The 26,060-nt window shown below is 44.9% G+C and overlaps 1 long non-coding RNA gene across 4 annotated transcripts in view; it reads right to left on the bottom strand.

The window, feature by feature from the left end:
* LOC109387873 (uncharacterized) overlaps positions 1-26,060 on the bottom strand; it is a 55,319-nt gene that overhangs the window by 16,598 nt on the left and 12,661 nt on the right. For all 4 annotated transcript variants that reach the window (XR_002125121.1, XR_002125123.1, XR_002125122.1 and 1 more), the window contains 2 exons: positions 22,381-22,483; positions 21,594-22,044 (listed from right to left, as the gene is read on the bottom strand). This is a non-coding gene — a long non-coding RNA (uncharacterized LOC109387873). The remainder of the gene's footprint in view (positions 1-21,593; positions 22,045-22,380; positions 22,484-26,060) is intronic.

The raw sequence follows: 26,060 nt of genomic DNA, 5'->3' as shown, positions 1-26,060 counted from the left end.
GCCGTGAGTCGCTGGCGACAGTGTAGGCTGCAGCCCCTGCGGCAGTGTGTTGCCATGGGCTACCGTGTGTAGCCAGCAGCCAGCGTGAGCGGCCAGCAACCGCAGTGAGTGGCCACCCAGAGGCCGGCGATTGGTCTGCCTTGCCCGGGAGGAGCGCGGTGATGGTGCCAACTTGGGCCAGTGAAGCAACGTTCTCCACAACTAGACTGAAGAACGAAACGACAGCAACTTGTCTGTTCCCCTTCCCCCAATTCCCCAATAATAAATCTTAAAAAAAAAATAAAAAGATATCAGCAGGGCCTGGCTCTGTCCAAAATCTCTAGGGGAGAATCCTTCCTTGTCTCTTTCAAATTTTGGTAGCTCCAAGTATTTCTTAGATGTGTAATTTCCACCTCTGCTTCTGTCTTCAAGTGAGCTTGTCTTTTTCTGTGTCTTTTCTTCTGTTTCTTCTAAAGACACCAGTCATTTGATTTAAATCCATCTTAACTTGATTACATTTGCAAAGACTCAAATAGTCACATTCCGTTTCCAGGTAGATATGATTTGGTGGACATTATTCAATCGAATACAGCCCACCCTCTGGTTCCCCAAAATGTATGTCCTTCACACATGCAAAACATATTCACCCAATTCTAACATCCCCCCAAATTTTAGCCCATTCCAGCATCAACTCTAAGTTCAAAATCTCATCTAAGTATTATCAATGCAAAAAGTTCCAAATCTCATCATCTAAACTATTTGAATCAGGTATGGATGAGACTTTAGGTATGGTCCATCCTAAGGCAAAATTCCTCTCCATCTGTGGTTCTGTGAAACTAGCAAACACATTATCTGCTTCCAAAATACAATGGTGGGACAGCTATATGATAGACATTCCCATTCTGTTAGGGAACATTTGGAAGGAGTGAAGGGATATTTACTGGCCCCAAGAATGTCAAAACATGATTGGGCAAATCTCCTTGGGTTTCAAGGCTTGAGAATACTCCTCTATGATTCAATGCCCTCTGGGCCTCTGGGGTCACCCTCTGGGCCCACAGTGGCCCTATCCTTTGGGCCTTTGATGGCACCTCAGAGTCATTCTTCCTTATACTTTTTTTTTTTAATTTCATTGGGGAATTGGGAAAGGGGAAGAGAGCCAAGTTGTTGTTCTTCAATCTTAGTTGTGGAGGGTGCAAGTCGCCATCTGGCTGCCGGCCGGCAGCTCATGGCCTCTAAGCTCAAGGTGCTGTGTTCAACCTTAGTTGCAGGTGGGCGTAGCCACTATCCCATGCAGGAATCGTACCAGCTGCCTTGTTGTTAAGAGTACACGCTCTAACCACTGAGCCATCTGGGCGGCAGCTCAGCTCAAGGTGCCAGCTCAAGATCGAACAGGCAATCTTGTTGTTACACCAGCTGAGCCATCCTGCCTCCTGTTGGCAGCTCAGCGACAGCTTAGCTCGGGCACAGCGTCACTGGCCCATGTGGGAATCAAACCGGCGGCCCTGTTGCTCAGAGCTCACACTCTTAAGCCAACTCTTAACCAATTGAGCCACTCGGCCGGCCCCATTCTTCCTTATTCTTGAAGAATAGCAAATGTTTGTAGTTGAGTAGCTCTATCAGCCAATTTCCTACCTGTAGAATTTTGGAAGTCTGATAGCCTTCTCTCATTTCATTCTGTGTCTGTTCTTTTCAGTCCAAGCTGGCAGTGTTTCTGCTGATATAACATTCTCAGAAATCATGTGTCTCCTGTATATGACACAGGGGTCCATACCATTGTACAAGAGGGTCCTCCAAGAACTTTCCTGCATAACTTTATCTCTGTTCCGAGCTTCTGTTGAGATTGTTGGGGGGATTCATGAGTCACATGTCTAATTTCTTCAACAAAAGGCTTTCCAGTCATACCCTCAGCCTTCTCTCCAGAGTGTACTTCCCAACAGTGAACTTTCTAATGTTAGCATTCTTTGTAATCTGGGTAGACTGAGAATCTCCTCAATCAATGTGCTGGTTCCTTTTTATTTAATAGTTCCTTCCTTAATTTATCTTTCCTCTTTCACTTTCCTATAAGCAGCAAGAAAAAACAAGTTTCACCTTCAATACTTTGCTTAGAATTTTCCTCAGCTAAATATCCAAGCTCATAGCTTACAAGTTTGGATTTCCATTCAACAAAGAAAACAACTCAGCCAAGTTTTCTACCACTATATGAGGTTGGACAATTAAGTTTGCAAACTCATCCTAGAAAAAGTGCTACATACTTCATTGCTGAATATCACTATGGTCACCTTTGAAGTACTCCCCTTGGGAAGCTATGCACCAATGCCAGGGCCTAGTCCACCCTTCAAAGCAATTTTGGAACTCTTTTTCTGGAATGGCCATCAGAGCTGTTGTCAGATTACTCTTCATGTCTTGAATGTCATCAAAATGTCTTCCTTTCAATATTTCCTTTATCTTTGAGTAAAGAATGAAGTCCTTGGGGCCAGATCAGGTGAGCAGAGAGGGTGTTCCAACAGTTGTTTGTTTACTGGCTAAAAACTCCCTCACAGACAGTGCCGTGTGAGCTGGTGCATTGTCATGATGCAAGAGCCATGAATTGTTGGTGAAAAGTTCAGGTCATCTAACTTTTTCACACAGCCTTTTCAGCACTTCCAAATAGTAAACTTAGTTAACTGTTTGTCCAGTTGGTACAAATTCATAATGAATAATTCCTCTGATATCAAAAAGGGTTAGCAACATCATTGCAACAAGTTCATGAACTTAATTGACCTCATGTAACAGGGATAACCTTTCCTCCAGTTTCCAAAAACATGTTCTTCATTTCCTTCTGAGCTCTTACCAGAAGTACTTTTAATGTTCATTTTTCTAACAATGTTCTATACATGGCAACATACGTATTCTCCAAGACCATAGAAGCTTTCTCCACTGTGCTTCTCACTTCTTTGAGTCTCACTAGAACCTAGACTTTTTCTATAATGAGCATCAAAATTCTTCCAGCCTCTGCCCATTACCCAATTGCACAGCGATTCCCACAGTTTTAGCTGTCTGTTCCAGGTAGCAAAATTGATGTGAGTTTCCTAAGGCTGCCTTAACAAAGTAACACAAAACTGGTGACTTAGAACAATGACATTTATTCTCTCAGAGTTCTGGAGACCAGAAGTCTGAAGTCAAGGTTGCATTCCTCTGCAGGCTCTAGGGGAGAACGCTTGTCTCTTCCACCTTCCGGTGGCTTCAGGTGTTCCTTGGCTGTGGCTGCATCACTCCAACCTCTGCCTTCACCTTCACATGGCCTTACCCTCTTTGTCTATGTCTTCTCCTCTTCTGTCTCTCATAAGGACACTTATCATCGAATTTAGCGCCTACTTGAGTAATCCAGGGTGCTCTCTTCTCAAGACCTTCGATAATTACATTTGCAAAGACCCTTTTTCTAAATAAGGCCACATTCACAGGTTCTGGGGGTTAGGATGTAAACACATATTTTGAGGAGCTACCATTCAACCCACTACGACATCCCAGAGAAATTTTTACCTAGGCTTATGCAAGCATAAGCAGAAGGCATTCGTTGCAGCATTGTTAGTGGTGGTTTGAAGCTGGAAGCCCACCGCTTGGACAACATGGATAAAATACGATGGATGCTCACTGTATCAGAGACACTTACAGCTCACTGACTACCCATGTTCTCCCTATACTTCCCATCCCCCACACAGTTAGTCAGGGCCATATAACAGTTTAGGTCAACGTGCTGTGAGTGGCAGTGACATGTGTTATTCGTAGTCTGAAGAATGTAAGAGGAAGTATGAATTTCCATGCTCTCTCCTTCTCTGCCTTGACAACCCTAAAAGTCATATGTTCCCAGTGGCATAGTATGAAAATACAAGTGGTGAGGATCCCTGAATCACAGCTTAGAGAGGAGATGCCCTGAAGAACTACCAGGCATCCAGAGGATTCTGCATGAATGAGAAGTAAACTTTTACGTGTTGAGCCACTGTGATAAGGGAGTTGTCTGTTACTTCAGCAGAACCCAGCAGAGCCCTGACTGCTGGCTACACCATGAACTACCATCGGTCATCAGGAGCAACAGATTAGAAATACACAGCCCCTTCGATAGGTCATGAAAACATAATGCTTAATGAAAAGTGAAGAAAGAGAATGGGCTATATACATAATATCACTTACAAAATTTAAAATAAATACACACAAAATTGCATTATTTCACAAATACATAAAAAAATACATATTCAAATGGAGATGGGGGAGAGGAATGAGAGTGTGGTAAAGAGGAAATCAATCCTTCTATCAAGTGAGGGACTTGCCAGCTCTAATTAAAACATGCCGAGACCCACGGAAGATGAGTAAGCAGACACTCTGTCCCTCAGGGCCAAAAAGGAAGGTAGGGTAAGCTGGCCTAGGCTGCAAACCTGGAAGACAGGAGAGAAGCTTTGGGTCGGCTGAGAATTAAGGGATGAGGAGGAGAAAAAAAGAAGAGCCAGCTAAGGAGCCTGAGGAGAAGAAAGAGCTAGAAAAACTGAGACGGTAAATAGTCCAGATAAAAGGTTATAGGTTCTTACAAAGAATGTGGGTAGGAGAGTGGAAAGAAAGGTAGGCTGAATAAAACACAATTAAACCCAACACCATTACCATGTCCTACAAGTCCAATGTGATATGCTCCCTTCATTGCTCCTGAAAGCTTATACAAGGTGTGATAAAAAATACGGTTAATGTTTAAATTAAAAAAAAAAAACTATTGCAGTAAAAGACACATTGCTAATAATCCCCCTCAAAATACTCCCCCTCGCTTCAAACACACTTATTCCATCATTCCTGCCACTTTCTGAAGCAGTTCGGGAAGTCCTCTTTCATGAGTGTCTTTAGTTGTGCTGTCGTGGCTGCCTCGATGTCCTTAATTGCTTCAAAATATTTACCTTTCAAGGTCATTTTTACTTTGGGGAAGAGCCAGAAGTCACGCGGTGCCAGATCCAGTGAATAAGGTGGATGAGGACACACCATAATGTTTGTATTTGACAGAAATTGCTGTACCAGAAGTGATGTGTGACACAGAGCATTGTCATGATGGAGGGTGAAGTAAAGACAGTCATGAAAGAGGACTTCCAGAACTGCTTCAGAAAGTGGCAAGAATGATGGGATAAGTGTGTTCTAAGCGAGAGGGAGTATTTTGAGGGGGGTTAATGGCAATGTGTATTTTACTGTAATAAATTTTTTTTAATTTAAACATTCACCGTATTTTGTGATCACACCTCGTACACCAATTTTAACAACCAATGTTAAATGCAGAGATATAAACGGACAAAGGAGAAGAGTTTTTAGGCTCTAGAGGCTGCCAACTATGGGAAAGTAAATATATGAGGGAAACTAATGAAAGACAAGTGTTTTTTTTTAGCAAGGTTTGTTTGTTCAGGTCCATTGTGGTGCCAACTTTCCATCTTCTTTAGAGCCATAAAACTCGCCCAGGAGAAGAGATTTACAGCAGTCGCTATCTCTCAGGAGTTTCTGCTTTTCGTCAGATAGAAGACGCTCCAGGAAGGCTTCTTCCTGCATCTGTTGAATCCTAAATATCTTTAGCTCAAAATAATCCTTATGCCAAACTGGCATTTTGGGGGTTGGTGTCTTCTGACCCCCTTCAAACTATGAAGAGAGATAAGGTAGTAGAAAGAGAAAGAAGGCGTCATGCAATGCTTGAGCCCCACTGTGGAGCCTGATGTCAGAGTCCATGCGCGCTGGCTCTGAATAACACTCGCAAGCAAAAAGTACAGCGGCAAGATTCCTGCACCTTTGCCAATTGTCTGGCAAATTGAGACAGACACAATCCAGTCCCCTGTGGCCACAGAGGCTGACAGATTTCAGGAACCTGGGAACACATCCCTTCTGAACAGAAAGTTTTCAATTCTGCCCAGATCAAGATGGCCTTTAAATAATCCATATCCATCCCAGGCTTCCTACTGGGCAATTCTGGACGCAGGGCAAATTGCCCACGGATGAACTGAAGGAATAGGGGAACATAAAGCCGAAGTGCCAAACCAGTTCTCATCCACCTGGTGGCACATTACAATCAACAAGGATACTTTAAAAAACAGACAAGCAAACAAGCAAAACAAACATGCTGTCTGAGCCCCACTGCACATCAATGAAGTCAGAACCTCTGGGGGAAAGGGGAGGGTGTTTTCTTAAAACACTGCAGGTGACTCTAAGGTACAGCCATGGATAAGAAAAAAATGTAAAAGTGTGCTGTTGGGCGAATTTCCTCTCTCCCTCCACTTTTCTCTCTCCTGAAAATACATGCAGGACATAAAAATCACCTCAGCGTCTATGCCCAGACCCTACTTTGTCCGTCAGCTCCCCTTGGATCTCTGCCCAAGAGTGACAGCGGAATGAATCAGCTGTCTCCCCTTCCCAAGGATTCACTAGGGGGAGAAAAGTCCACTGGGGGAAACCAGAGGGAAGGAGGGGCAGCGGGACAGCTCTGACTGCTGCTGACTCTTTCCGTTGGTATTTCCCTTCCCTCCTTTGCCATTAAGGACGATCTCAAATACTCTAGATATCAACAGTAAGGTCGAGAACTCATTTTCAGACTTCCTCAGAACAACACATGCATTGAAGTCCCGGGAGTGGCAAACATGCTGACCTTAAACACTGAGTGGAATGATAATTGAATGAAAGCATTTGACACCCTCCACCCCTGCATCCTTCTTAAGGCCACTGCTGAGGGACAGGACACATTCCTGGCTGTTCTATCTTTCTAAATAATGACTCCTTCTCCATTGCCTTCACTGCTCCTCTTCCTCCTCACATGAGCCTTACACTTTACTTGGGGGGTGGGGGTCCCTGAGGCATCTCTGTAGAGCAGTAGGGCTCCTCAGAACAGCTTGACATGCAATCCAGTCCGACTCCCTCATTTTACAGGACTAGAAATTGAAGTCCAAAGAGAGAGGCCGATCTGCCCAAAGTCCTGGAGATAATTAGGGACAGGACTGGGACAGGTGTCCAGACTTCCCACGGCATCCACAGCTCAACTCACCTTACCCCTGACGTGGACACAGGAGGCAAAACACCAGAGGGTGTTGCTCTCTGTGTAGCTCTTTCTTTCCAGTCTTCTCAATCTTTGCTATTCAAAATAGAGTCCATGGACCAGCACTGTAGCATCACCTAGAAACGTGTTAGAAATGCAGGCTCTCAGGCCCCATCCAGACCTACTGAATGAATCTGTCTGCATTTTAACCAGATTGCTAGGTGACTCTAATGCATGCTAAAATTTGAGAAGCACTTTTCTAAATTACAAATTAGGTGTCATTCATGCATAGCTGCAAGTATTTATTTAACACACACTGTGCAAAGTAGGATGGTAGGCATCGAGAATATTATTCTACCAGAAAAAAATACAAACAGAACTTGTTTTAGTTATTTAAAAAATGTTTTAAATAACAGCAAATTAAGGTATTTAGCTGGATACCACTGATACATGTGAATACGATAGCCTGGTTTCCACAGCAAAGTAATTTTACATTTAAATATCATAATAACTTAAGATAAAAACTTAAACACCCATCACCTTGGTACCAAGTGCATGTGCCGATTTCCAGCGTTTCCAAACCCCTCTTCATTGCTATGCAAAACCTTGGCTTGAATCAAAACCTCCATGACGTAGGGTTGCCTCAGTGTTCAAGCCAAAGACTGAGCACCAGGTCCATTCTCATTATTGTAAAACTCCTGCACAGAATAACTTCATTTCCCTAGTCATTGCTACTCCCTTCCCAATTTTCTTGATCTCAGTGTTGTCAAAAAAAAATCATCTCTGGTGTGCACTTAAGCAGGCCCAAAGCACATCTGGTATCAGCCAACTTTCCTTCCCCTTTCTCTTATTAATACTGAGTTTCAAGGGCTTTAACCTTTTCTCCACCCCCATCCCCTCCCCCACACAGAGCTTTCAGGGGAAGTACAAAAGCAAGGGCATACCCAAAGATTGCAACAGAGCCAAAGCAGGCAGAATAAAGGTAAATAGAGTGAAACACAAACCCTGTGCATGTGAGAACAATGGGCTTCTTGGGTAAGTTGAGAGTATTTCTAAAACCCCAGGCCTCGTCACAGCTCCACTCTGCTCTCTGCTCTTGTACTGTCTGCTGCTCAAATATCAGCACGGTAACATCCTGGCTGATGACTCTAATTGACTGCTGACTGTAAATAAGAGCAAGTCCTAACTCATGGAAATCAAAGCCTTTGGAATAAATACTCTTGGGGAGAAAAGCAATACAGGTACAAAACTAATGTCAATGCACACCAGGATGTGACAGAGTAACTACATGAGGGACAAAGAAGAAATGTGTAATCAATGCTCAAGGGAAAGGCGCAGGCTGGAGGCAAGGAGAAAACTGTCCTCTCTCCGCAGACCGGCCGTTTTTTGCTTGTCTATTTTCATGGGGGAGAAGATGGCCATGCCACAGCCCCCACATTTACACATTATAAATGGGCCTATAGAGAATGGCTGTCTCTCATGGTCACGACTACCAATTCCCTACAGAGGAAACAACGGGTCTAGTTGGGGTTGGGGTACACCCCTGCCCCAATCAGCTCTGGTCAGGATCTGTCAGCTACTTGTGGACCATATGGGAGAGAGGGATTAATTCCTAGCGGAATGTATTGGCTTGTGAGCTGGACAGATGTGCTCAAAATATGTTCCCCTGTGAGATAGAGATGCAGTGACACACAGCAGCGCCAAGTCCAGGAGCAGCTGCCTAAGCTGGATGGAGCCGCACTGCAGACTTGTCCCAGACAGAGCAGCAAGATTGCACAGGATTAAGAGGAACAGCCACCCAAGGCTGAAACACTGAAGGCCTCTCAAACTCCTCCCTTCGTCTCTCAGGTCTGCTTGATGTTCTCTATCTGGTCCTTTCCGATCACTTCAGCATCTGCTTCTCCTGAAACTTTCTCTATCTCGCTCTCTCCTCTGGAGCGACTGCTCTGCATAGTGCAGGCGCCTGTCTTCTAGCACAAGTACATCCAGAGCAGTGTCAGGAACAAGAAACTGTCTAGCTTCTTGTCACCCTTCTATTTCCACATTCCAGTTCCTTCCTGGGGTTTATTTCCTAAAGGATGAGCAAACATGGGATTATTCAAGGAAGGACTGCCTGTTAAAATGCAAGTTTCCTCGTGGTTCTCGGCAGGTGAGGCCTGAAGTGAATGTGGGTTATGCTCTGGACCAATTCTGATATTTTGATAAAGCCAACAATTAACTTGCTAATTAATATAAATTATATGCTAATAATAGGTAATAAATTATATTGGCAATTCGTCACATTACACACTAACGCTTTAATGGCCCTGGTCAGTTGGCATTACTACATCAGTTACAATAGGTGCTTCTGACTGCAGGCAACAGAAAACAACCAAATATAGCTTAAGTAATAATAGTCCTTATGTGACACAGAATTGCATTGACCGTAACTGGTTCTCGGATTTCTGAAATCAGCTCTCTAGTATGATTAGATTCAAAGATACTAATGATTCTATTTCCAGAAGCAAAGAGAGCACTGATTGTCCACAGCATGAACTGTTTATAAAGATATACAAAAATGTCTGCATTGAATATTCCTAATCAGCCACTTATAAGGAGCAACGAGGTAGGTGACTCTGTATATGATAGTTTCGAACATTTCTGGAAAACTAATGAATATAATGACACTGGTTGGTTGCTCCTAATGTTGCTGCACTAGCGGTGAAAGAAAACCATGAACTCAGGAAACTGAATTCCCAGCTGAAGCACCACATGAATAAATTAAGAGCTTCTGAGTGTGCCCTGAAGGAAACCCTATTTTCTGTAGCTGCAGGGCTGAAATTGCTTAGACTCAAACCTCATCCTGCCACTGGTTAAATTCCAACATAAGTTGAACACTTGGACTCACAGGGAGTCTACTCTGGATTGAGGCATTGATTAAGAAAGAATGGGATCCTGGGAGTTGGGATGGGGCCAGGTGAAAAGACCCTGATGAAGCCAGGGACACCGAGCCCCTAAATTCAGATGAATCTTCTCTGCCAGTGGAAGAAGATCCCCTCCCCCCAGTGGAATCGGCCTCCCCATCCTCAGTGGCAGCAGCAACCCCACCCCTCGTGGTTCAGGCCTTTCCACCTCTGTCTGGGGGGATTAACTCTGCATCACCCAAGGAAGCCATACTGGCTTCTTCTGAGGCAGTTGCCATGCAAGACAACGCTGATTCTCCTCAGGACCCACCCCAACCACTCACTCCTCTTCACTTCCAGACCTATAACTAGACTCAAGTCTCAGCAATCCCATAAAGATGAGGTATGGAGTGTGACCCATGTGGAAACGCACTACAGTCCAAAGAGCTACTTGAGTTTTCTAATCTACACAGACAGAAATGAGGGGAATATTTAGTAGGAATGGGTACTGAGGGTGTGGGACAAGGGTGGAAGGAATATAAAGCTGGATCAGGCTGAATTTATGGATATAGGCCACTGAGCAGAGATTCTGCATTTAATGTTACAGCTTGGCAAATTAGAAAGAGTTTAAGAGTTTGGTTGGTTGGCTGAAAAATGGACCAAAAGGTAGCCCACAGTGAGTGAACTGGAAATGCTTGACCTGCTTGATTTCATGTAGAGGAAGAGATTCCAAGGCTTAGAGAGACTGGAATATTATAGCTACTCGCCCACACTGGGAGAGTCCAGAAGGCACACCTGTCACCATGATTGTGAGAAATAGTTTGTGAGGGGAACCCTGGCATCCTTAAAGGGCTCAATGATTGCTCTTCTCTGCAGGCCACGCCTTACAGTGAGAACTGTTGCCACTCAATTAGAAAACATAACTTCAATGGGAGTCACTGGACTCTGAGGTGAAAGTGACAACACTCAAGAGCCAAAGGCAAGATAGGTGTGGTTACCATAACGGACAGCAGAATCAAAGCAGCAATTGGAATAGTCAGATTCCTACACCTATGGCACTAGCCTTGTTGATCATGGTGTCCCTAGAAGTGAAATTGATAGGAAGCTTACTAACTTCTTAGTTGATCTGTATAAACAAAAAAGTTCTAAGTGAATAAAAGTCCAACCTAAATCATAAAAACAGTCACAGTCCCTCAATCAATTCCCAGGTTTGAGCCAGTTTACAGACCTAGAACCCTTGAATGAAGTGAAGGCCAGGTCCTCTTGAGGAAGGACCACAGTACACGACTGAACATTGATACTGCTACTCTTTCTCCCAGCCTTCTGCAAAGGGGCCTATGACCTTTTACCAGGGTAACTGTGCACTGAGGAAAAGAATGTCATCAGACCTCTCAGGGACTACTGGACACTGATTCTGAATTGATACTAATTCCAAGATACCCCAAATGTCACTGTGGCCCACCAGTCAGAGTCAGGGCTTATGAAGATCAGGTGATCAATAGAGTTTTAACTCAGGCCCCTCTCACAGTGGGCGCAGTGGGTCCCCGAACCCATCCTGTGATTATTTCCCCAGGTCCAGAATGCATAATTGGAATGGGTGTATACTCAACTGCTGGCAGAATCTCCTTATTGGTTCCTGAACCTGTAGAATGAGGTTCTATCTGCATGGGAAAGGCCAAGTAGAAGCCACTAGAACTGTCTCTACCTAAGAAAATTGTAAAATAGGAAATCAAAAGCAATACTGCATTTCTAAAGGGATTGCAGAGATCAGAGCCACCATCAAGGACTTGAAGGAGGCCGGGGGTGGTGATTCCTACCACACCCCCATTCTATTGTCTATTTGACCTATGCAGAAGACAGGTGGATCTTAGAGAATGACAGTGGAGTATCATCAGCTTAACCCAGGTAGTGACATGAATTACAGTTGTTGTAGCAGACGTGGTGCCATTGCTTAAGCAAAATAACAAACCTCCTAGTACCTGGTATGCAGCTATTGATCTGGCAAATACCTTTTACTCCATCTCTGTCCATGAGGCCCACCAGAAGCAGTTTGCTTTCAACAGGTAAGGTCAACAATATACCTTCACTGTCCTACCTCAGAGATATATGAACTCTCCAGCCCTATGTCATAATTCTGTTCACAGGGATCCCTAGGTGCCTCTGCCTTCCACAGGCTATCACAATGGTCCATGACATTGGTGACATTATGCTGATTGGACCTACTGAGCAATAAGTAGCTACTACTCCAGCGTTAGTGGTAAGACATTTGCATACCAGAGGGTGTGAAATGAATATGACTACAATTCAGGGACCATCTACCTCAGTGAAATTTATAGGGATCCAGTGGTTTGGGACATTTTGAGATAGCCCTTCTAATGTGAAGGGTAAGATGTTACATGTGGCCCTTCCTATAATCGAGAAAGAGGCACAAGGCTTAGTGGGCTTCTTTGGATTTTTGAGGCAGCATATTCTTCATTTGGATGTGTTACTCTGGCCCATTTGAGTGACCTGAAAAGTTTCTAGTCTGAGTGGGACTGAGGACAAGAGAAGGCTCTGTGACAGGTCCAGGCTGCTATGGACGCTGCTCTGCCACTTGGGCCATGTGACCCAGCAGATCCCATTGGAGGGTCAATGGCACCTAGAGGTACTGTTTTGAGCCTTTTAACAGTTCCCAATGGGTGGCTCACAGCACAGGTCTGCACAGAAAACTTCTTTCCTTTTGAGAAAAAGCTCGTGGCCTGCTACTGCGCCTTAGTAGAGACTGAATGCTGAACCATGGACTATCAGGCTACCATGCATCATGAACTGGGTGTTATCTAACTGAGCAAGTCATAACCTCGGGTGTGCACAGCAACACTTCATCATCAAGTAGAAGTGGTATATATGTGATCAGGCCCAAGCAGGCCCTGAAGGCACAAGTTACACGAAGAAGTGACTCAAATGCCCACAGTCCCCATTCCTGCCACATTACCTTCTTTCTCCCAGTCGGCACCTATGGCCCCTGCAGAAGTTCCCTACAAGTAGTTGACAGAGGAGGAGAAAACTCGGGCCTGGTTTACAGGTGGTTCTGAATCCTATGTAAGCACCACTTGAAAGTGGACAGCTGTAGCACTACAGTTCCTTTCTACGACATCCCTGAAGTAAAGTGGTGAAGGAAAATCCTCCCAGTGGGAGAACTTTGGGCATTGCACTTGGTGTTCACTTTGCTTAGAAGGAGAAATGAACCAGACATGTGACTATACACTAATTCAGACATGTGATTAAATACCAGTTGTGGCCAATGGTTTGGCCAGATGATCAGGGACTTAGAAGAAACATGATAGGAAAATCGGTGACAAAGAAATCTGGGGAAGAAGTATGTGGGTAGAACCCACTGAATGCAAAAAAAAAAAAAAAAGATATTTGTGCCCAACGTAAATGCTAACCAAAGGGTGACCTCGGCAGAGGAGGCTTTTCACAATTGAGTGGATAGGATGACCGATCCTGTGAATACCAGTAAGCCTCCTTCTCTCGCTACCATTGTCATTGCTCAGTGGGTTCAAGAACAAAGTGGCTGTGGTGGCAGGAATGGAGGCTCAGCAACAGAGGCTCCCACTCACCAAGGATGACCTGGCTCAGCCACTCCTGAGTACCCAACCTGTGAGCAGCAGAGACCAACACTGAGTCCCCCATATGGCACCATTCCCTGAGGTGATCAGCCAGCTACCTGGTGGCAGGTTGATTACACTGCACCACTTCCACCATGGAAATAAAGGTAATGTTCTGTCTCTACAAACAAAAGAAATTAAGGACGAGTGATCAGGAGATGGAGATCAACCCAATGAAAAGTCATGATCCCTAGTCCAATTTCTGGATCTGAGCCAGTGTTCTGACCTGGAACCTATTGACTAAGAGAGGTAATATCCCTAGTAAGGTGGACCCTGTAACACCATGGTAAGGATTTATAGTAATGATTACCTCGACCCTTCCCTAGAGAAATCTATGGTCATTTACTTAGGTAACTACTTAGAGAAGGGAAAATCCTAAACATTTTGAGGACTGTTGGACATAAGATGCAGGTTGACATTGAAACCCTGAGATCCAAAGCAACACTGTGTACCCACCCATCCCCATTAGAGTAGGAGTTTATGAGAGCCAATTAATAAATGGGATCCTGGCTAGAGTCCCTGATTCTTCAGACCCACCTAGAAGTCATTTTCTGTGTGACTGAATATATATCTAGAATGGACATACTTTGTTCTTGGCAGAACCCCCACATAGTGGCAAAGGCAAGTGGAAGCCTCTGAAACTGCCCTTCCCCACTCCAGCCAAGATAGTAAATCAAAAACAGTATCACAGGGCCGGCCCAGTGGCTTGGTTGGTTAAGAATGCAAGCTCTGAACAACAGGGTCGCCGGTTCGATTCCCACATGGGCCAGTGAGCTGAGCTGCTGCTGAGCTACCAACAGGTGGCAAGATGGCTCAGCTGGTGAGAGCATGTGCTCCTAAGAACAAGGTTGCTGGTTTGACTCCCTCATGGAATGGTGGGCTATACCCACCAGCAACTAAGATTGAACATGGCACCTTGAGCTGAGCGGCCGCAAGCTGCCAACGGGTGGCCAGATGGCAACTGGACTTGGAGCTGAGCTAGCTGCGCCCTCCACAACTAAGATTGAAGGACAACAACTTGGCTGTCCCCCTTCCCCAATTCCCCCCAAAAAATCTTAAAAAAAAAAAAAGAAAGAAACAAAGAACGAAAGAAAGAAAGAAAAAACAGCATCACATTCCAAGGGGGAATGGCTAATCTAAAGGATGCAGGGGTGGTGATGCCCATCGCGTCGCCAATTAATCCACCAATCTGGCCTCTACAAAAGTCAGGTGAGTCCTAGAAGGACTGTGGACTGACGCAAACTCAGTTAAGCACTCGCCCCATTGCAGCAGCCATGCCAGATGTACTATCTTGGCTGGAACAGATTAGCATTGCCTCAGGTACAAAGTTTGCAATTATGGGTCTGACAAATGGATTCTTTTCAATCTCTTTCAGAAAGGAAGATCAGAATCAGTTGTCCTTCACTTGGACAGAGGACAGTATACATTTTCAGTCTTGCCCTGGGCCTGTCTTAACTCTCCCACCCTCCATCAAGATAGAATCCAAGAAACTTGGGTCATCTGGACATCCTGCGGAACATAACATTGGTCTGCTGTACTGATGGAAGCATGTTATTTGGACCTACAAAGCAAGAAGTGGCAAGCATGCTGGAGGCCTTAGGAACACACATGCCCTTCAAATGGGAGGAGATAAACCGTACAAAGAATCAGGAGTTCACAGCATTGTTGGTGGCCTGCTTATACCAAGGGACACAGTAAGTTTCTCATTAAATGATAAGGTGGCTGCTACCCAGTTACTCCATAGTCTTCCTACCAAGGGAACAGCAGACAAGAAAAGGAGTCAGCATGCTGGCATGAGAAATTGACCCTGAAAATCAGGAAGCAAAGGGCTGCTTTTACAGGTGGGGAGCAGGGAAGACTGTGTTTGGCACCCAGGTGATCCCCTTGGTGTCTCTTAAAGGAAAATGGGTAAGTCCAGCAGCCACAGCCTAGTTGGCACCCACCAAGTAAGCCACTTGGACCAGATAAAGGTAAGGAGATGCTAGAATGGGTAGTAAAGAAGGAAGATAGCGTATCAGTTGCAGCCTCAAGAGCAGCTGCTATGGTGAAGGTTCTAGATCATTCCAGTCACCTTCCTCTTATAGGTTTCCCCAGGAAAAGAAGCCCGCCGGAATCCTGGAAGAGCTGTTCCCATAACTTACATGAAGCAAGTAAAGCGGAGGTGCAGAGTGGGCTGCAGTGGGTGTGTGGTGGGTCACTCAGCAGCATCACCTCCGTCAGGACTCAAGCACTTGGTCCCCTCACCTCCTGGGAGGGTTGGCAGCTAACAGCTATCAGCTGTGAAGCCCTCGGGAGGCATTGCCCTCTGCTGAGAGTTTCTTTGTCCAAAATCATACCCCCTTCCTGGGGACAGCTCACATCTGGTGACTGTGGAGATATAAGGCTGCCCCCGCCCCTTTGTCTCAATTTAGGATAACCCTGAAGGACTACTGCAGCTGCACCAACACCCATTGAATTAGTGAGGCCTTTCTTACAACTGCATCGCGGTTCACCTTCTCCCTCTGCCCTATAATGCTATCGTCACTTTCCCAAAGGAAACGATGCTAAGACAACTCCCCAATAACCTTCCTGCAAGCAAACCTCCATCTCATAATCGGTGTCCCAAGGAACCCAACTCACAACACATGCAACGTCTCCTTTGCTCCTCACCACAACTTGATCAGTTTTACTATCGTCCTTATTTTACAGAGGAGACACAAGCCCTAAGAACTTGAGCACACTCCCTGGTCCTAGACCCTATACTCTTAACAAGCAAACTCTAATCCTGGCGTAAGAATTCAGCAAATATCCCACTGGATGAGACTCTGGGTGCAGCCAGTCAGGCACTAACTCTTAGAGGGTCGCTTTCCATCCTGTGTTCCCTGGAAGTTGCAGAGAAGAAGGTGGAGAACGTCTATGACCCAGCTCCCCTCTCCAGGCTCGGTCAGCCTTCCCACCTTACTGCTGTGAGTTCCAGGGGGTGTCTCCCATGAGTTTAGAGCTGTCTCCTGTGCTTGTGATGCTGTGCAGGTCTCCCTGACACGACCCGCTGCCACCCCCAGCCCTGTGAGTTCTGGATTTCAAGACAACTGGAGAGACCCAAACCTACTGGGCCCTATGAACTCAGTGGTTTAATAAGTGATTTCTGGCTAGGAAGTTGTACGAGTATAAAGATCATCTAGGTCTGCATCATGCATCTCTTCCCTCCACGCCCCTAAATTCTCAGTCCCTCCCTTGAGGCAGGCTCTGTCACCCAGTTTCCTCCTACGTTCCAAAACATTGCTGCTAAATATAGGACATGTTTGACAGGAATGTGTTAAAACTGTCTCCACTATGACAGAGGGACAGAAGGCTGTAAACCACTGCAGGTAACCCGGACCCCCCTTGTCTGTTAGAACAACTTTATTCTCACTTTATTCTCTGAGAGATTAAAATGTCTGGACTCCCATCAACTTCTGCACATATGCACCATTTATAAGTCACCAGCCCGGGCAATGGAGCGTGTTTAGTCATTTTGCATAAGAACTTCCCTTGCACAACTTCCATATATAACTCATTTGGCAACCCCCTTTTCTACCCACTGAGGCACCAGGGCAAAACATGTCCTTAGGAGTGCTCACAGCCCTTCTGCTGTGGGCTCCCCGCGGCCAAGCAAAGAAAATTCCTGGTGTTACTTTCCCCCACCCCTTCTCTGCACATCCCCAACGCCTCCTAGACTCGCCTCTCATTATTCCCAACCACGGTCCTTCTGCTTGGGACGGTCTGGCTCCTCCCCCTGACCCACACATCCAGCTGCTTCTGCCCTTGTTCTCCCCTCTCCCTACAGCAGGGCCTCCTCTGACTCCAATAATCCAGATGCACTGCCTCCTCCCCCACGATACCAGCCCTGAGGAACCCCATTCCACTCTGATCATTGACGAAGCCTTATCATCATGCTCTTGTACAGATATTGGACTATATTTGCCAGTTTTCAATGCAATCTAGTACAGTTTTTGAGTCAGAATACTATTTCTAAGTTCAGACGCTGTTATTTACCAGAAAGTGATCCTGGGGAAGTTCCTTAACGACTCCAAGGTTCACTGTCCTCATTTGTCAGATGGAGATAGTAAAACCTAAGCAACATGTTTATGGAGAGAACGAATGAGGTGAAGTGATGGGAAGCGACTTCTACATTTTCAAGTGTTGTATGAATGTCAGTATCATCATTGTGTTGAGCTCTCTGAGGCCACATCTCTTACTTCCTTTCTATCTCACCCCTGGGTCACCTCTAGTGCAACATTGTAGGCTAATATCAGATGCAGAGTTAGGAATGAACAAAAGAAATCCACTTACCCAAGAGAACTAAGAGAAAACCATAACCACATTAAATCTGTTGTGGACATTGTTCCACAGAGTGAATCTAGGACCTTCTCTACAGGGAATCCTGACAGGGATAAAAATTGATTTGCAGCTCACTCTTGCAAATCTATGCTGAGAGAAAGAGGAATAGCATTAAAACTCATCCATTCCTCATTCAAATATGGGGCCAATATTGCTAACAAGAGACAAATTGACCTCTGGAACCCTTGTTAGGTTTCCCGAAAAAAGGCTGCTACCTCTAAATAACCAGCTTTGTTTTTTTTATCCCGCTTACAGAGATCATTTTTATCTCCATGGTATGATCAGTTTCTCTTCAACATCTGATGCAACCCTAGTGTTTTCCATTGCTTTCTAGCTGTGTCAGATTTCCCTAGAAGACAGAAATGAAAGTGATGACTAAGAAGATTGCACTAAAAATTCAAATTTTTTACCTACACATTGATTTCCCCACCCACCCCTCCCATTCCTGTCTCCTTGCCTTCCAAAGGGGGAAATCACCATTTTTACACAGCGTAAAACCTTCAGTCTGCACCTTCAGATGTTAGCTTGCGATCTTTAGGCGCCAATTTAGTTCATTTAGTTGGAACTACACAAAGCAGAACCTACTCCGTGAATTCAGACCTTTTTCTTTCTTTTTTTTTTTTCTATTTCCCTGACAATCTTCTAAAATGACAGAAAGGATTACATGCCAGAAGTGTGTACCCATTATGCTCTATTTCTCCTCTGTCACTTAGAAACAATTAGGCATTGACTTATCCCCTCCACGATGGCCCCTATTCCCTATCCCAATCTTGCCCCAACTCTAATTATTTAAAGCACCATGTCTAGGATGGAGAAAAACATTGGAAAAGAGAAAAACAGCATGAGGGGAAAATATAGAGTGAAACTATCTCAACGCACTCTTACAGAATATTTCCCCACAGAAACAAGATGAGATTTCTCATTTGGGGTTTTTTGTTTGTTTTTCTTTTTTTCCAGTGACCCAAACTTGAGTAATCCAGCCAGTACTTTGATGAATATCTAAGATCATGAAATGGTTATGGTGACATGTTAATGTGGATCATTTTCAAGTAGTCTCACTCCAGATATGATCACTCTTAAATCAAAATCACCTAGGGTTTAGCAGGCATTTTAGCCCCATTCACAACCAAAAGGCAGATTCTCTAGTTTGCCAAGCTAGCAAAAGTTGATTATTAGAAGGCTGAAACTGTCATTGAGGAAATCTTTTGCAAGGACGAATGGTACCTTGTGTACAGTTCAGAGCACCCTTTAGGAACTCAACACTTCAATATATTTGTTGAAAGCCAGGCGCCACAACTACAAAACTGATCAAAACCACTCCTAAACAGAAAAAGTTCATGGTCTCAGATAGACCTATTAGCAGGTAATTTTAGTACAAGTCAGGTAATGACAGATATACAGAGCCAGGGGCTGGAGGTACAGTAGGGACGTAGGAAGGAGTTGCCAGACCATGTCTGAGGCAGCGGTGCTCAACCTGTGGGTCGTGCGACCCCTTTCGGGGTCAAACAACCCTTTCACAGGGGTCGCCTAAGACCACTGGAAAACAAAAAGATATTTACATTATGATTCATAATAGTAGCAAAATTACAGTTATAGAGTAGCAACGAAAATAATTTTATGGTTGGGGGTCACCACAACATGAGGAACTGTATTAAGGGGTCGCAGCATTAGGAAGGTTGAGAACCGCTGTCTTAGAGGATAAGCAGAAACTGGACAGGAAAAGGGAAGAAAAAGACCAATCCAGGCAAGAAGAGTGGAATGAACAAAGAATCGGGACAAGAGGATGCCCTGTGCAGAGTAGAAAACATTTCTATCCCATGTGTGTTTTCTACGCACAGCTACATTTGTGGAGTCAAACCTGCCATTTTGTCCCTCTCTTGCCCTGGAGCCCCCTGGAGAGGGTGGTCTGTGAAGCACTACCTCTGACACCCACTGTGTGGCCACCTCCCTCGAGGCACTACTGATGGAGGCACTGACCCTCCATCAGCACTCCTAGGACCCTCAGAGGCGCCGGCGCTGTGCAATGATTTGAGGTGAGCTGAGGAGGAAGGCGCTCCCCTTTACCATGGCCGCTGCGATGGAGGGGTCCCCAAAGCAGCGCTCAGTGTCTTCCAGAATCAATGTCTTCCAGAATATTCAAAGAAAAAGCCCTTCCAGGCTTTACCTCAACCCACTGTGTTCCCTCCAAACCAAAGGACTCAGGAATGATTCCTGGGTGGGGGGAGGTGGAACTCTGCCATGGGAGTGAGGAAATCATTTCTTCCTCAGAACCCCCCACCCCCTCCCACTGAGCCTGGAAGCTTTGATGTGCGGCCAAGCTCTTTCTCCCTTAGGCACTGGCATCTCCCAGGAGTTCCTCATTCCAGCGCCAGCTGACTTACGGCCTGTGGCCTGTAGCCCAGTTTGCTGGAGGGCCCAGAAGTGCTCAGTCCTGACAGAGGAAACAGCTGAGGCCAGAGCTGGGGCCTGTGCTTCTACTTGAAGCACAAATGAGAGTAAATCTCCAAACATTTTCAACATGAGAAACTGTTAGCAGCAGATGCTTCCAGAGAGGGGAGCAGAGCAGCTAGGGGGAAGGGTAGAGACAGGCTGACTGTTCACACACTCGTTAGTAGCTGTGAGCTGTACTGTGCATGTGGATTGCCTATTCAAGAAGCATAATTTTCTAGAAAACTACATTGGAAAGAAAAGTTGTGTTGCTTTACTTTTTGAAACGCAGAATTTTCAGAATATTTTCTAGAACGTGATATTGAGGGCTTTCTTTTGAACTCAAATGGCTTGATCATCTTATGGGCAAAAAGTCAGTATGTGAAAAAAGAAAAAAAAGTGGTGACTAAGAAGACCAACCTCAGACACTGAGCCTGCTGAGCGATTTTAAATTTCTTTGCCTTTCTGTGCCTCACTTTTTACATCTATAATGTATAATGGGGATAAGTATAGTAACTATCTCACAGATGTATTGTGAGATTAAGTGAATTAATGCATGTGGAGCACCTGGTGTCTGCCATGTAGTAAATGCTGTATAATTGATTGTTAACAATCGTACTTATAGGTTGCTGCTCACATCTGTCACCTTCTGCGACAGATGAAAAAACCCCAGGTAAGTACGGGATGCCTTGGGGAAAGATGGCACGTAGACTGAGTATTCAAAATGAAATCGGAGTGCTTTCAAAGCCCCTGTCCCACGAGGCCATGTGTCTCCAGCCTGTTGGAGAAACACTTCCTTTCGTGCGAGCCACGTGTGGTACTCACTGTAGGACTTGAATCAGGGGCCAAGTTCAAGCATTTTTCCTCCACTAACCTGCCCTGTGGCTCTTGAGTAAACCACAAGTTCTCTAGTGTTAATTTTCTTCACAGGAGTGTCATAGGACCAAACAAGCTAATGTATGGGGAAGGGCTTTGTACCCACCAAAACCCTGCCAACAAGGTGCAGTTATTTCAAAAATACACAATCGACAGCCTATCAAAGAGAACAGCCAAGTTAAATAGAATGAGTGTCTCACTGCCATGAGAAAAGTTTACTTTTTGGTAAGATAGCAGTGGTTAAATCAACTGCTGAAGGAATAGCCCCCTCACAGACCCCTCTCCTGGTGGGATTGCTGGCAACTCCTCTGCCTCCCATCCCAGCATAGCAAAGCCCTGAGACTCTGTGGGGTTCCCTTTCTCTTCCAGACATTCCCTCTGGGGTCCATACTGAGTCCTTTCACTTACCTGGAAATAACTTGTCCCCTTCAAATCCAAGGCACCAAATCGTACTGCCGGTTCTAATATAATAGTTCAATCCACAACCGCTTTGAATCCATTCAAAGAAATCTCAGAGATCCAAGTTCACCAGTTTTGTGACTTCAAAGTCAGTCAGTTAATTTCTCCAGGCCACAGCTTCCTCACCAGGAAAATGGTATTTCAGGTTCCAAGAGTCACATGAGTTTGGCACAAGTGCAAACTTAGTTTCCACTGTTTCCTATCTCCCTGTCCCTTTGGGTTAATTCCATAAACTTCCACCCCGAGACCCTGGCTGAAATCCACCTCCCTCTCAGTTCCCTCAGGTTTTGAAGAAGGTGGGTCCTGACTTGTTTGAGTTCTCAGGTGTGAAAGGTTGCTCTCCTCCCAGGTGGCCCACCTGGCCGGGGTTCTCACACAGCTGTTGTTTAGTAAATTTGTGCTTAGTGAAGAGACAAAGAAAACAGAGCATGGATGAATGGATTAGCTTGTTCATTTAGTCAGCAGATATTTACTGAGTATCTGTTATACACCACAAAGTATAATGCAGTAAGAACTTGACCCACCTGTTAGGTGGAGGTGGAAGTGAGGAGATTGGGGTGGTGTTTCCCTGAGGAAGTGAAGTCTGACTGAGATCTAAAGGATGAGTAGGAGGTAATCTACTAGAAGTAGTCAAGAAGGAAGAAATGAATGGATAAATAAATGGATATATGAATGAATGAACTAATAGACCAATGAATGGGCAGCCCAGCCTGACGCTTGATTACTAGCACCTTACCTCTCATTGGGTTTCTTTTTCAACGAGCACATCCTTGTTGCCAGGCACAGGTGGTTACATTTCATCACTCTATAAAGCAGGTGTGGGTCCTGGACACCTACCACTGTGGTTAGAAAAGAATTTTGCAGCATTTATATAAACGTTTCTTCAGTTTCTACTGTGTGGAAAGTAGTCATTCTCCAAATGGAAGGCTGAGAAATGTCACACTTTTACTACTTCAGAAGATTCACTCCTTTCAGCTCTTTACTAATTCAACCCCATTTTTTTGTAATTGATGGCTTCCATTTTAGTCCTTTCCATTATCAACTTAATTGAAACACTGCTACAAATTGGCTACAGCAATTTAGATTATTTTTATTTTGCAATAGAATCCAATAAATCCAGTACAGAATTTAGCCATGTCTTTCTTTCATGAGGTGAAAATCCTCAAGGGTGGGCCAGCCGAGTGGCTCAGTTGGTTAAGAGTTGGCTTAAGAGCGCGAGCTCTGAGCAACAGGGCCACGGGTTCGATTCCCTCATGGGCCACTGACGCTGCACCCGAGCTGAGCTGCTGCTGAGCTGTCAACAGGTGGCACGATGGCTCAGCTGGTGTAACAACAAGATTGCCTGTTCGATGGTGGCTATGCCCACCACAACTAAGATTGAACACAGCACCTTGAGCTTAGAGGCCACGAGCTGCCGAGGGGCAGCCAGATGGCGACTGGCGCCCTCCACAACGAAGACTGAAGAACAACAACTTGGCCGGTTCCCTTCCCCAATTCCCCAACACCGTTCCCCTCCCCCAATTCCCCAATAAAATCTTTTTTTTTAAAAAAGGAAAGAAAATCCTCAAGGGAGATAAGTTGACTAAGTAGAGAGAAGAAAAACTTTTGTCATTCCTGACAAAGGGGGAGGGGGAAAAAAACCCAGTAAATGTCACTACTGACTAATCCCATCTGGTTTTGTAAGGCCCTGGGGGTTTTAGGGCTTTCCATGTGGTAAATTAAACAGTGACATTCCTCTGAAAAAGGAATGTGCAGCATTTGTTCCCTGGAGCACTCACCTGGGGCAGGGGTGACCAAGAGCCTGAAAGGTGAGCAGGAATTCTGGGCGCAAGTACAGTGTCCAACTGCACCCCCACCTGCTCTGCGTCCCTCACCTGATAGCTCTCCCCAGGCCACTGTGGGTTTGTGGAGGTGCTTTTCAGCACATGTCTCTCCTACTGTGTCGCTTACTCTTGATTCCACCTACACCTGACAGGACAGTGGCTGGTGAGGTCAGATGCCCAGATCTGTTCCCATGAGCCTGCCCTGAGCTCTATCAAATCAATGTGAGTCCTAAGAAATAAACAGGTCACTGTCAAAAGCTCAGAAAGCATTTTTGTTGTTAAAAGGCAGCACTTACATTATGCCGGTATTCACCGGAGAAGGAGTAGGGCTGGGCAGCCAAGGAACTAGGTCTTTGCCGTGGCTTTTAAATGCCACCATGTTTGTAAGCACTTCTTATATTTGCCACTTTCTTTTTCCCCCATCAGGTTGAAGGCATTAGATTAAAAATAAATTTTTGCAATGATGGCTCATTATAGGAGTCTCTCTACTTTTTTGTATGCTTGAAATTTTCCATGATAAACAGTAAAAGAAAGAAAAATAAATAAGAGCATTTAACATGCTCTAGGACCCTTGCTCTTTCATTTTCTCCTCTTCAGCCCCACCTAAGACTCCACAAATAGGGAAACTCTGAAAGCTGAACTCAGGCTACATGAGTCTGCCCTGAATCCCAGCTCATTTTGCTCAGTTGCTTAGACGGGGACTCAACTTTTTTGCATCTTACAGCCCATCAATATTTCCACAAAGGAACTCCATCTTACCGTGATTAAAATGAAAGGTCCATTTCTTCTGAGAAGGAAAGTATATATTAGCAGGCATTCTGATGCTCTCCTTACCTTTTACTTAAAAGGTAGATGTTCTAAGGACATTCATAATTGCAATGTTATGATTACTGGGAGTAATTTTTATTTCGATGTCTAGAAAACATAGTAACAAATGATGATGTCATAGGAGTTGAGTTTTGCAATACAACAATTGAGGATTTTATGACTACCTTAAGTGTAAACCACAGCAGAGATAAGCACTGAAAGTGAATTCTATAAATGTTACTGCCACACACAAAAAAATCCATTGAACATTTACCAAGTTAATAATAATGCATAGCATGCTTGCAAATAATGATGGGGGTAAAAGTACACTGGCTTCTTAGGAACTGTTATAAAAACTCCATGTTCCACCTACACAACTTCTAGGTCACAAGTATTCTACTCCCAATGAAAAGCTGTTCTCTTAGCAGGTGTTTTTTAATAATGCCCAAAGCCAGGACAAGTCAATGTTCACTTTCCTCCTGGCCCTGTTATTGAAGACTGGCGGACACACGAAGACGACAGGGCAGAGAGCTAAGAACTCGATGCCAGCTCTGAGCACAGTGCTATTCCCTCCCCTCCCCACAACACCGCAGCTTGGCCCTGACATTAAACCAGCTTTCTGGGCTCTGGGTGAGAGCTGGAAACAAACTCTTCACGCTCCATTAAAGCATCCACTGGTCATTCAAGAAAAAACCTTGAAATCTGCTTGATACTATGGATCATTCTGAACTAACAGGATGATGGTGAGTCTGAATTAGTGAAAACCCCCTTTGAGCTCTAATATGATTCATAGAACAGTTTTTTTGTTTTTTTGGTTTTTTTTTTTAAGATTTTTGTTGGGGAATTGGGGGATGGGAACAGCGCTGGGGAATTGGGGGAAGGGGAACAGACAAGTTGCTGTCATTTTTTTGTTCTTCAGTCTAGTTGTGGAGGACGTTGCTTCACTGGCCCAAGTTGGCACCTTGCGCTCTTCCCGGGTGAGGCAGATCAGTCGCCGGCTTTTGGACGGCCGCTCACTTGCGGCTGCTGGCTGCTCACACTGGCTGATGGCTTCATACGGTATCCCATGGCAACCCACTGCCACAGGGACTGCAGCCTACACCGTCGCCGGCGACTCATGGCAGCCCAGCTCCAAGTTGAGCTGTTGTTCAGTATCTTAGCTATAGAGGGCAGTGTCACTGGTCCTCATATGTGGGATCCGAACCGGGGCCTTCTGGCATCCCAAGCCAGCTCTTAACCAACGTGCCACTCGGCCGGTCCCATAGAACAGTTTTTAAAAGTAGTTTTATTACTTTCAAAAGCATGGTATAACTCTAAGGTAGGCTAACAAAGGACTGTTTTATGGGTACCTCTTGTTTGGTGACTAGGTAAGAAAGACTTTCGATGTAGTCATTCATTAAGGTCTAAAATGTCCAACTAGAGCTTTCTAACCATTTGTTCTCTAAGCTTTTTGTTTGTCAATTTTTAAGCTTTTTTTTTCTTAATAGAATTCTACTCACATTCCAGGATAATAGCAATGGCTTTTGGCCAGTTTGGATTGTCAAATTTACTACTGTCCGTTCTGTCTTAACTAGGTTAACCTCTTGTTAGTGCGTCAGTTGCATGCAAGATTTTCAGAAGGAAAAGCTGCGTTACCCAGGCTTTCCTAAGAAACCATCTCCAACAGGGACGTGGAAGACACATCGAGGAATATAATTGATGGTGTTGTGAATATTGTGTGGGGTGTCAGGTGGTCACATGTCTTGCTAGGGAGACCGCATCATGGATGGGGAAGAGGCTTGATCAC

This window comes from Hipposideros armiger, unplaced genomic scaffold (genome assembly GCF_001890085.2).
Source record: "Hipposideros armiger isolate ML-2016 unplaced genomic scaffold, ASM189008v1 scaffold_171, whole genome shotgun sequence".
Classification (NCBI taxonomy): domain Eukaryota; kingdom Metazoa; phylum Chordata; class Mammalia; order Chiroptera; family Hipposideridae; genus Hipposideros; species Hipposideros armiger.
This window is presented reverse-complemented; position numbering and strand designations above follow the sequence as displayed.